The sequence below is a fragment of the Pinus tabuliformis genome, chromosome 6 (assembly GCF_031772625.1).
Source record: "Pinus tabuliformis cultivar Carrire ecotype Pingquan chromosome 6, CPIR1, whole genome shotgun sequence".
Taxonomy (NCBI): domain Eukaryota; kingdom Viridiplantae; phylum Streptophyta; class Pinopsida; order Pinales; family Pinaceae; genus Pinus; species Pinus tabuliformis.
Window position 1 is genome coordinate 1,888,563,161 of NC_142292.1, and position 13,472 is coordinate 1,888,576,632.

Sequence of the window (13,472 nt, forward strand, 5' to 3'; positions counted from 1 at the left end):
CTCCCAATATATACTCGATGGTACGTGGGAGCACAATCCGTACTGGCACTTATTGTCTCTCAGGAGGAATCACCCAACCATCAGTGAGGCAACAGCTACCAGGTTTTACGACGTCGGAACACGTCTCTAGCCTAGACCTCTATGTTGTGCGTTAAGTTACAAAGCATTGTTAAGTTCATTCAATTTATTTTAGGTTGATCTTTCTTAGAAGTTTGCCTTTTTGGATCACCACGATATGTAGATACAATTCCTAAATGCAGTCTAAAGATGATAAGCAAGCTTTTATATCTTTACAACAATGAAAATCCTAGCTACAAGGGGAAAAGAAAGACACAATCTTTTCTCAAAGAGCATAGAGCACACTGTAAATGCACTTTTCCTAAATCAATCTATACAAACTGTCAAAATGCAAATGCACATATGCATGTATTTGTTTTCACTTTCTTAATATTGATGCCTAAAAAGAAAGCTGTTGTACAAATTTGAATTCGATTTTAAGTGAAAAACACAAACAAGCTTCTTTCGAAATCAAAAAGACGATTACGACACTTTATGATTTTGAAGTAAACACTTGTTTCGACACTAGAAATTCATAAATTCAAACCAAAAGACAAAAGTAAAAGTGTAATCAATTGTCAACAGCAAAAAAACCTTACTCCTAAGATCAAAACGACACTTACGACAAGTCTAGATCTAAGGGCGACAGTATGACTAGTTTACTTTTGTAATGGGAAACTGCAAATGATGTAACAAATACACAAAAACAAATACAGTCTCTTTTATACAACTGAGGCGGAATTAAGGCAAAGAAAAGGGGTTTTCAGATATGTATAGTCACTGATAACAGGCTGCAAAAATCATAGATAAAACTGAACAAAAAGAAGCAAAGAACCACAGCTGCACAGGGCAAAGGCTGATCAGCGCACCTGTTGCACAGAGAAACTGAATTGCAGCGCAGGTAGAACTCTCGGGACCTGCGTTGAAATGCAGAACCTCTTCACAGAGCCTGCGCTGAAGCAGAACCAAGAATTGTCTCTGGGTTCTGGGTCATGGTTTGCAGTTTAATCTACGGTTTTTGGCCGGATAAAAGCTATCAATAAGGTACAATTAGAGGGATGATTTAAAGGAAGACGAAGAGCTATCACAAAGGGCAATTAGCACATTTGTGGATCAGCTGTTTAGATCATAAACAGGCCCAGTAAATGGACTAGAGTAGCAGATCTCTACTTTGCATTTGTAAATGACAAATGCAGTTCGATTCTCCACTCCTAAGTTTATGAGAAGAACAAAAATAGAAACACAAATAAACTAACTAGATACGATCCCCAGTGGAGTCGCCAATTTTTTGTTGGGAAAAGTATCCATTCAGAACACCCCTATCCCACTCTAAGGTGTGATAGTGCCTTATCAACAAACAAGGAAAACTACTTGAGTATTCTTCTTTATGAAATGTAAATGAAGAGGAAGGATATAACTAACCTGTGTCTTTCGCTAGTTTGTTGATCCAATCGCTCCTCTCTTCACTAGCTCCCAACTCCCTGCCCCCTTACCGGCCTAGCTTCACCGAATTCCTGCAAGATCACAAAAGAGAGAAACTACACGAAGATATAGATTTACATTCATAAAAAGCTTAGGATCAGATTAAGCTAAACATGCAAATATAACAAAACATCATTGATACACAGCATGTAGGAGAAACTCAAATAATTTTATTGACGTGATAAGAAAGTCCAAGAGGAGATACAACCAAGTGAGTCCCGATCCAGCATCTACCTCCCAGCAAAGGAATCCCTTCCTCACCTCCAACAAAGCATAAATCACCCAATGTACTAATCTCAATCTCAAACCAACAACAATTCTCTGCAAAGTACAAAATTCCAGCCTCTGGATCTCTGGGATGAGGGATCCATATATAGATGTAAGCAGAGAGGATGAGTCAGCTTATGTTTTGACTTGTGGCTTCTCTCTATCAGTTCTTGCTTCCACTTGGAGGCTGAGAGCCTCTTACTCATCACTGGTCGAATTTATTGAGGCAAGTGTCATTGAGGAAGATTCTGGAAGCTTCCAGTGTCTGTACACCTCGCGGAATGACACTGCCATTTGGCATTTCTCGCTCAGCGCACCCTGGTAGTGCATTTAGGTGCATTGAAACACACCTAGCTAGTGTACTAGGGTGCATTGCAATGCAGGCAGCTAGTAGAGCATCTGAATTAATCCTGATTTGACTAGTTCTGAGTGGTTTTTGGTGGAGAACTTCTGGGAGAAGCTGTCATTGGTTGACCTTGTTCCTTTAGGGGCAGGAACAACTCTTTTAGGGACTTTGGATCCCTTGGATTATGGACATTTCATGCTCAATGCTGTAAGGCACAAAAATGTCTATAACAACAAGGTTCTCAAAGAATTTCATGTGGGAGACTGTGGTGGACACCTTTACTAGAAGGCAACTGCAGACAAGATCCCGAGGGCTGGATTTTACTGGCAAACCTTGTTCACTGATGTAAAGAAATTTTTCACTGCTTTCCATAAATGTCAAATTTTTGAAGGCAAAAGAAAACTATTACCTTTACCCCTGAGACCAATTTCCACTGAAAAACCCTTCCAACAATGGGGCCTGGACTTCATTGGAGAAATCCTCCTCCCTCTTCTTGCCAACATAAATGGATTCTCACTACCACAGATTATTTCACCAAATAGATAGAAGCCATTCCTTCTAGACAAGTCAATGAAACAGTGATTATAGGATTATTACAAACCAACATATTGTCTGGATTTGGCTGTGCCGAGAAAATCATAACTGATAATGTTGTTTCCTTTAAATCCAAGAAAATGATAAGTTTCTGTAATAAATACCATATCACTTTAGGCCATTCCATAGCCTATTACCCTCAAAGTAATGATCTAGCTGAGTCTTCCAACAAAAGCCTAATTAATATTATTAAGAAATCACTGGAAGAAAACGAGAAAAATTGGCACAAGAAACTCACTAATGCACTATGGGCAGACATACTTACCACCAAGAAATCTATTGGGACTAGTCCTTATGAATTGGTCTATGGCATGGAGGCTATATTTCCTTCATCTTTAGGAGTTCCTGTAATGAAATTACTTCAAGAAGCTCAAGTGGAATCCAATGATATTCAAAGGAGGATAAACTAGACCATCCATCTACAGCAGACCAGAGAGCAAGTATATCAGAGATCCCAAGTGTTACAAGACAAACTTAAAAAAATATTTGATAAAAGAACCAAGGCAGAAGACTTATACATTGGAGACAAAGTTTTAAGATGGGATTCTAGGAGAGAGGATAAGGGAAAACATGCAAAGTTTTACTTCCTATGGAAAGGACCTTTTGTTATCCATGCCTTACAAAGGAACAATACTTACTATCTCAAAAACTTGGATGACACAAAAACAGAAAAATGGCCAGTTAATGGTCGGATGTTGAAGTATTACTAAGCTCCTACTTTTTAATGTATTCTTATTTTAACCTCTAAATACTATATCCTTGGTAATGTCACAGTTTGGATTGGATAGCGACTTTATGGAGTTGAAGCCCGGAGAGAAGGCCCTAAGCTTCAGAAGGATTACTGTCATACATATAATAAAGCAAAAAAGCAGAAGGAGATTTCAGAGCACATTCAAATTCATTCAGAGGCCATCTGGCCTACTGTTCTTGACTTTCCATGAGGAAAATCCATCCCCAAGTGGAGCCAGTGTTATGCTCCTATACAAATAGGTGTCATATTTCATGATTGACTTGATGAGCTATGAATATATTCATACCTTTCCTTGTTGCAAAGGTTTTCCATATTGTCAAAAAATCCAAAAAAAAAAAGAAAAAATTAGAAATGTAAAGAGGGTATACCCTAAAAGAAAAATCAAAGGGTGAAAAGAAATAAAATGGTCAAAAGAGTGAAGAAAAATGAACCCCACCAAAAGAAAGACCAAGGAAAGTGTGCAAGTATAAATGTCACTACTTTTTACTCTTATGTAATAATCAAATTGTGTGCAACTTGTAACTTATTCCACAATTGATGAATAGCCAAACAGCTTAAGCTCGACTAATTCATATTTGAATTTTATGTTTTAGAAGTAGAGAATAAAATCTGACCAAATTGTTTAATCTTGGCAAATAAGTAGATAGCTAGAGTGAATAAAGGGAGCTCAACAGTGTAATCTGAGCCCTTGGATGTAATAAGGTTAGATTTAGATAGACTTCCATATGTAAAAGAACAAGTGTGATAAGGGTTTGCCAGTTCAAGTGCACCGTAATAAAGAAGAAAAAATGTCAGGCTAAAGTAGGTAGGGTAGGTAGATGGTGTTGCAGAATTACTTGTGATGTAATGTCTCTGAAATGTCTTAATTTTCACTTTTATCAAAAGGGAAAAGTAGACATTTCACTTAGTGCAGTTCAAGCAAAACAAGGTCAAATAATTAACTTCCCTTCACATTTTCCCTAAAGATTTCACTAATTCCCCCTGAAGTATTAAGGTCTTTGAAAATTAAAGGGGCTCAGAACATTTCTCTGACTTCTGGAGGGAGCGGACCCTCGGCCCAGTAATTTGAAAAGCCTAAGTACTTAGTATCATCCATAAACCGTTCATTTCATTTCATAATGTTTTTACTAAGTAAAATAAGATTTTACTTAGGAATAATGCATAATATCAACTAAAAACCCGCTTTTTATCTTTAGCTTAAGTTCAAATATATACGTGAAATGTTTTAACTTGGCGCTTTTACACTTCATAATCATATTAACTATTAACATACATAATATATAAATCCTGCCCTATTTCCTTTTCCCATATTATTTAGTTATATACTAATCCCCGAAACATTATATACCCCACCCCGGTTAATTAGAACCATAAATATGGTCAAAAGGGATTAATGGATTTATTAGAAATTCGTTAATAACCAAAGTTCCCCGCCCCAAGAAATGGAATTAATTAACCCTCAAGGTTAATTAAGAACCACCCCCAACCAATTATAATGCCCCCGATACAATTAAAATATGTTTATTATGCCGGGCCTGCTACGGTAAACCCTCCGCCATATTACCATTCCTGTCCGCCGTCCTATCACTTCCCCGTCATCTGATGGTTGACATCAATATCCCGTCCCACCTAGTGACCGTGCTTTAATGGGCGATCACCAGATGGTTTTCCACCCGTACCTCTGCCATGCATCATGCAGTCCATATTATCGCTCGCCCTTGGTCCAAAACCGCCCAGCCCCAAACGCGGTGCAATCACGTACCATTTACCACCCTCCACAAATGACAAAACGTCCCATCTCCGCTTGCGTCATCCACCAGATAAATCCAAAAAAAAAACCTCCCAACCTCTATTTTGTTAAATAAAACAAACAAGAGTCTTTTTCACTATTCTACGTTGCACCAGTGCTCCCATACAAAACAACATCCAAGTCAACTCTTCCAGCTTCCTAACCGCCACCTGATCAGAAAATCTATGACGACGCACTCCATAACCTATCATCCAACCTGCCTTTGTACTATTTACTTCCTTAATACAAGTATTTATCCAAGCTACCCTGAAACCCTATAATTTCGGTTTTCTACTGAAAATTCTATAAGAAAGGGCCAAATTCAGTTCTAGGATAGTCTGTGGTTGCCAGAAAAAGTTCCCAAACCTGTTGTTTGGTCTATTTTCTCACAGAAAGTCTAAATTCCATTTTGAATCCACAAGAACCAAAGATGGAAACCCCTATAGCCTTGAATGTCGTACCCATGAACGCTCCTCACAAAGACTTAGATTATCTACCTGTGGCCGATAAGAATTTTCAGATAAAGGACTTATCTAGTGATAAAAACCATATTCAAGCCTTCTGCAAGACCAAAGATAGTTATTTGAATAAGTCTCACATTTTTGGACTGTGGGAATCTAATCTTCCCATGTATTTCCTCCCATCAGTCCATGTTTTCTCAGACATAATTCATCAATGCTGTGCTAATTATGATCCCAACCATAGAGCTGTTATGTCCCCAAGCCAGATAGTCCTTTTTCCCATAACTACACAATCCATCAATGAAATGTTGCAGTTCCACTCCTATCAGCCCCTCACTCCTATTTCCATGGCATATTTACTTGAAAAATAATCTCAGTTATCCAAATCAGAAGTGACTCATATTGCTCAAACCTTCATGTTGCCAAAACACCAGCCCAAAGGTCAACCTCCTTATTTGCAGGCTTTCTTCACTGAAACTGGAAGACTTATTATTGATATGATATCCCTGATTATGGGATTTAACTTTAGTGAATATGTTGATGATATCACTCTAGTGTTACTATCAATCCTTACTCCAAAACAACCCCCTGCCGCCAGATATGACTATGCCTCCTATATTGCCAATAGAATCCATGACCAATTCTTGAATTTGGAAAGGGAAGGAGTTTTCAAATACACCTCTTTCATATACCATCCTATGTCATATTATCAATCAGATAACTTTCCTTTCCCTATCAAGGAACTTGAAACCAAAGGAAATCCAAGGTATGTTATCTTTTGGAGTCCAACCTTTCATAATACCAATGAGTCCCCTTACACTTATAGTGAGTTTACTGACCTATTTGTACATCCTTCAACCACTCTGTTGACAGGATTTTCCCCTCCTAGGATCAATGGTGACATAAAAAAAATTCTCCAGCTCTCTAAGCAGTACAATACAGGTGATTGTTACCTATATAAAGATCGCACAGAAATCAGGATCTATGGGTCTGAACTTTGCACTTTTAAGTTAACAAATTATGTTCCCATGAGATTATTTGCTTTGAAATATTTCAAGCAGATCATAAATGCAGATTTAGTCCATTTTTGTGGTGCCAAGAAGAAAGCTCAGCTAAGAATTAGGAACCAGCTAGGCCCTTTTTTCATCAACACTAGAGATGCATGGAAAGAAGTTGAAAAATTTTAGAAGACCGTCTTAAATTATGAAAGAGTTTTAGATGGGTGCCATATGACACCAATAGCTTCATATGTGACAGAAGGACAAAAACCAGGCTGTCACCTTATATAAATCATAGGATCACATAAATTGAGTAGTCTGCAAAATGGGATGAATGGATAGTGGGGACCCTAGTAGAAGAGGTTAATGAGCAGGTTAATATGGAAAATGCTACGATAAACCTTGAGAAAACCCTTGACTTGGATTGTTTTGGGCAGGTACCATTCAAGTTGTCTCATAAAGCAGCAATTAGTACATCCACTACTGGAACTTCTCAACGGCCTCCACAGGAAGTCAACATACCAGCCACAGGAACATCCAAAGGTAAGGAAGTAGAGACCACAGAACAGCCTATAATTACAGATCAACCTATAATGACAGATCAGCCTGGAATTTCCAAAGAATAGGGTCAAGTACCAACTCCTCTAGCTCAAACCAAAGTAGCAGAAAGTCCAATTTTGAAAACTCCTCTAAATGAGGAAAGAAATAAAAAGAGGGACAGGGAAATGGCTACCCCCACCAATGGACCTATAGGACAGCCTGGGATAAAGAGGCAAAGACTGAATCCTCTTTTAGAAGAGGAAATTATTGAAGAAACTAGAAATAGTTAAAGTTTAGAAATGGTATTTAGCCAGCAAACTTCTCCATTGGGAGGAACATCCACTAGCTCATAGAGGCAGGAGCTAGAAAGACAACACAATGCAGACGTATCATCCACCAAGCCAAAAGGTAAAGAGGCCTTAGATATCAAGAAGACATTCACAGAAATAAAAGCCAAAAATGATCTAGTAAGACTTCAAATTGACAATCAGTATTTGAAAATGGCTCCCACAAACCAGCAAAGAATGATGTAAGCCTATGACATTCAAGAGGGAAAGATGATAATGAGCTACTTCAAGCCAAAGGTTCAGCAACCTCAAACAACAGCAGATTATATAAGGACAAATCTGGAAGTCTTGGCTAAGGATATTAATCCTTTGGATTAGATTGAACTTCACAAGCAAACTAGAGAAATGGTCTATTCAACCTTAACCAATAAAGCATTGATGGCTCACGGGCTACAAAATTCTTTGGATAATACAACTGCCCAGGTGAACTTAGAAAAGCCTCCTCCCTGGCCAAGGATAATAGAATAAAATCATTAGAATAAATCATCATTGGATTGGGACATGATCCAAAAGATGTAAAAGGTGTAGAAGCACTAATCAAGAAGAAATAAGAAGACATTGCTACCTTGAGGAAGCAGCTAAAGATGCCTCCTTCAAGGCATCCACAAACTGCTGAGGTTATAAAGCAGAAATCTGAAGAAGAGATGATGGATATCCTCTTGAAACTTAATGAAAAATTGAATGACATAGAGAAGGCATTAGAAAAATCACTGAAGGTCAGGCAGGGAGAGTCGACCTCTCAGCCTCCTGATGTAATCCCCATAGCCTCAATAGCAGTCCCTTCTACACTTGGAAAGGCATTAGCTCCAAACATCCCAGCGGCCACAACAGAGGTGGTCACAGGTACAGCAACATCAAGAAGAGGACAAGGTAGTAGTGCTAATTTGAGCACTGAAGAGTTAATAAACGCAATGAAAGAAATGAGACTACAAGTTTCAGAATTAAAACAGGTGAAAGAGCAGTTGGCTAAGGTAGAAAGAAATTAAGATATGTCCAAAATAAATGTTGTGGAAAATACAAGGGAGATCAAAGCATTAGAAAATAAAGTGAAAAAATTAGAAAAAGATCTCACTTTTGACAAGCCTATAGCAAAGATCAAGAAAATTCTGTGGACCAACATCACTCAATCTATAAATGATGTTTGGCCATCCATCCAAGTGATCTATGAAAAGATTGATCTAGTGAAAGCGGCACAGGGAGAGATTCAAAAGACAAAAGCTCTGTTAGGAAAAATGATTGATCAAGCCAACCAACTCATACATCTTTTGAATAACAAAAATAAGGAACAACTGGAAGAACTTGGCATCTTAGATAGGACAGACACTATTTTGGAAATCAAAAGGGTGCTAACCAAGAAAACTTTGATGTAGAATTTGGAGACAAGATGTCAAGCTATGTAGGTGGAAATTAATTCTTTTATGGTGAAGTTCACTATTTTGCAGAATAATGGGCTACCAAGTCCTCTGGTGATTAATGACAGATTAACGAAGCATATAGATTATGTAAACAAATTGAATAACTACACTAGCAATCAATATAGTTCATCAACAAGTGCATTAGGAATAAAAGCACTCCCCACAGGCTGAGTTCTCTATGACAACTTAGAGAACTTATTCTATGTTGAGCATGAGATTAAACACTTATTCCCAATCTAACCTACCTTTTTTATATATACAGAAACTGATGAAACCCCGAAGAAACTTTAGAAACATAGACAACCAGAACAAAAACGGTGGGAAGACATGTTGGAAATTTTGTAAATTTATCCTTAGTAAAATTTAAATTTTGAGGCCCTTCTACTGTAGTAAGATAAAAAAAGATGAACAGGGATCAAACAGTTCGAAGTGTATCAGAACCGGTAAAGAGTATTAGTCAAAACACGGTAGACAGCACAGAGTTACCAAAAAAGATGGCAGCAAGCCAAATCATAGGGCCTGCCTCCAACACACTCAGTGAGAAAAGGAACAGCACAACATCAGTTTACCTTTCTCCTATCTTCGAGACTAGTTGTCTCTATTTTCTTGTAACCTACTCTTAGTCACCCTAGAATATATCTCACTCTGTTATGAGATATTTTTTGTAAAGATATTTTGTATAAATACCCCCTCAATTGGAGTATTGAGGGTGGATTATTAGACATTGCTGTAATATTGACTATTTTGGAGTAAAGTGTTGTTGGACCAACTTTTGTATGGCTTGCTAGATAGAGAATTGAAGCAAAGGACTTTTCACAGATTTCTTGAAGCAAACACCGGATCAATAAGTCCTCTATACCTTATGTTTTAAAGTTTTCCTTGTTTATTATATCACTCATGTTTCACATATGAATGATAAACGAAAAAGAATAATCCAGAATTTGCTTGATTGCTCTCTGCTTTCAGTCATTATTATTCTCCATGTTTTCTTCTGAATTAGTATAAACAGTGAAATCTTAATTGATCCTGTTTTCTAGTTCTTACATTATGATTGTTTATTAAAGAATACTCAACTTCTCTTTAGTAGTAATCATTCAAGTTCCCTCTTTAAATATGTTGAAGGATTCTTAACTACCCTTCATCCATTTTAAGCCCATTCCATCTATTCCAAGTTGCTATTTGTTCCCTGTTTGACCATATTTCCCTATGAAACCATCTTTTGTTAAGAAACGAAGTCTAGTTAAGCCATTTTCTTTGATTCCATTAGCCCAATGGACTAAGCTACTCAGTTTTACCCCTTTGATATTGAATCTCACCACCCAAATTCAAACAAAACTCCTAAACTTCATAGCTGGCCTAATATCTTTCAAAACCTAGCTAAATCATAAAGAGAGATCCCTCTCTGAGTACAGATTGGCTAGATCATGTACCTAAAAGTTGGTTTGTGGTTACGTCGAACCCCTTTCCTCTTCAAACAACTTCAAGGAAAATCTGAGTGACAACAGAATCAATAATCTTATTCTAGCATACCGGATATTAACCACGGTTATAAAGTAATGACAATTGCAATGATAATGGAACAGTAATCGAGTGAACAACAATCACAATTGTAAGTAAACTGTAGCTAAATGAACAACAATACCAATCGGAGAATGGACAACAATAACAATCTGTAAATGATCAGCAATGTCAATCTGTAAATGAACAACAATATCCGAATTAGATAGTGTGATGTTATTTCAGAATTAATAGCATAACATTTTCAGTTGCAAATAATAATCTTGCTATCCACTTACTAATTCGATATAACAGAGCAACTCAATGAAATGTTCAAAAAGAAAAGATTACTGAATAAAGTGAATTTAAAGGAATGAAAAGGAAATCAAACCACACATGACTGTAATTGGAAAATAATGATACAAGAAGCAAGTGATCCTCCAGGGTTGGGCCCTTAGCCACCAGGGAAGCACTGCTGCGGTTACTCTAGAATCAGATAATGGAATAGCAACAAAATTATATGTTAATCATAAAGGCAGAGTTAGAGCATTCGCTCCTTAAAGGGAGTCGATGATCAAAGTTTAGATTACAACAGTAAATTCTACAAATCAACAATAATCCATCCCCCTTGGGCTACCAATGTTGTCCCTTTTTATAACGGCTAGGCGGAAGCACCAAAAATGTAGATAAGTCTTGAGGCATTGATCCCTCAAGATCAAAGGATCCTGAGGGATTTGCCATATCTTTAATCTTCAACTTATCGTTTTGTCCTCTTGTACTGATACCAAGTTTCTTCTTCCTTTTACTATTCCATGCGTTGCAATCTTGACTTCCTCATCTGGATGCGGTTTCCTGTCAAAGGGAAACCAGTTGCTTTTGCTTTGCCTTTTCCTCCGGAATAGTGATTTTCCATTTTCTTCATTTTCTGCATAGTAAAAGACAATAATTAATCATTTTACATTAATCACAAATCTCCTTAATTCTATCATGATCCTTTAACATGTTACCATTTTACAATGTAAAGAAGTTATGATTTAAAGGAAAAGATAAAGAAATAGATGGTAAATACATACCTTTTCCAATGCTCAACAAAGGCACCAAAAGACAAGATCGTGCGAGCTGTGGCCCATTGGCTCGACCGGATAATAGGGGGATTTATCATTGAGTTCATGACAGACATGATCATGAGCTACAACGAAGTAGAATGACGTTTTATCAAGGGACCACGAGGTAAGTACATTAAATATTTGAATACCTGGATTAATATGTTGTTATGTGAAAATCGGGTTATGCAAATACATTAATGTTTGGAACGATGTGGAGTGGAAATATCTACAAAGGTGGCGGGGAATTAGGAAACAGTCCCTTAATTTCACCTTCACGAGAGAGCGAGGAAGAGCTCGCTCGGGTCTCTCTGAGAAGTGTGGTCAGTTTGATAATGCAGCGCATTCTGCAGTTACCAGCTCCACCCACGCCACCACCTCCTTCACCTCCTTCACCTCCATCTCCACCCACTCCACCTCCACCAACCTCGTAGTTCAGCATGGCAAGCGTGATAAAGCTACCTGTATTCAAAGGAGTAAGGCAGTGAGGATCCAGACCAGTTATGGTTCGTGGTAAGAGTAGTGTGGGAAGCGCAAGGGGTCGGACGACAACATTAAGAAGGCTACATTATGAGCCCACTGTAGGATCGTGCACTGACATGTTATATCAAGCACTCTAATGACCACCCAAATGCAAGGATAGTAGAGATCCATAATGCGTTCACCAAAGAATTTAGCTAGCCGAAATCAGAGACACAGTCAATCACTAGGCTTAAAGATATTGTGATGCTTCCAGGCGAGAACCCCTGGGATCCAGATCAGTGGCTGAAGAGTATGATCCACGAGGCTAATATGACACTAATGGATGTGTAGCACCATGCATGGCTTGTGGCATATTTGACATAGCACCTGAGTATGGTGCTGTCACAACAAAAGCTTTCAACCTAGGCTGAAGTGTTGGAAATGGTGATGAGGTTGCATGAGACCCCAATACAAGATCCTAGGTTGGGAGTTCAACCAATCCACGCGCACACATTCTCCTCATGGAAATGCAGAGCTTGAAGCAAGATAGGGAACCATGGGCAGAGTCGCGTGAGGAAGTATGGTGCATAAAATGCAAGGGCCAGGGCCATGACAAGGATCACTATCCAGTATTCACGAACTACTTGGTAGGAGGGGGGCCAATGTCGTTGAGACCAGAGGCATAGGCAGGGCTGAGTGTGACACACGCGTTATGGTGCGTGATCTATAAGATAGGAGGAAAACACACGATGGATAATTTTCATTTGTTGCAGAAGTATACACAGACTCCCCAGGAGTTGTTTTGTAATTTCTGTAGGTCAGTAGGCCACGAAGAGTGTACTTGTCATAGTTATGAGTTAATGATGGATTGGACCCCAACCTATTAGATGCAAACAAAAACACAAGCCCTCAACCCAACTGTGAGGATGGCGTGCGCTAGATTTCAAGGGCGAGGTCAAGGACAAGGAAGAATGGGACCAAGAAGGGGCCGCAGATAGTTAATTTGTTACAGTTATGGAGGACCAGGGCATTATGGCCAAGATTGTACCATCCTGATGAGAATAACTTGTTCATACTATGCTCAGTTTGTGATCCAAATGGATCCTAGAAAAACCTCTAAGTCTTCAGAAATCAAAACAATCGCAAAAGAAGAAGTTTTAGAAAAGTCAGATTACATTATCGGGAGGCAAAAACATGAAGAAATAGTGGAAAAACAGAGTATCGATGGTTTAACACTACTTTGCATGAGAATCATCGGATCTGGTTGATCAACTGTCCAGAACCGATCGGCCAATCGCAATCAGTGGTGGGCATTGGGAGGCTACAAGATACTGCCACTTAAAATAATGTGACAACGATTAGC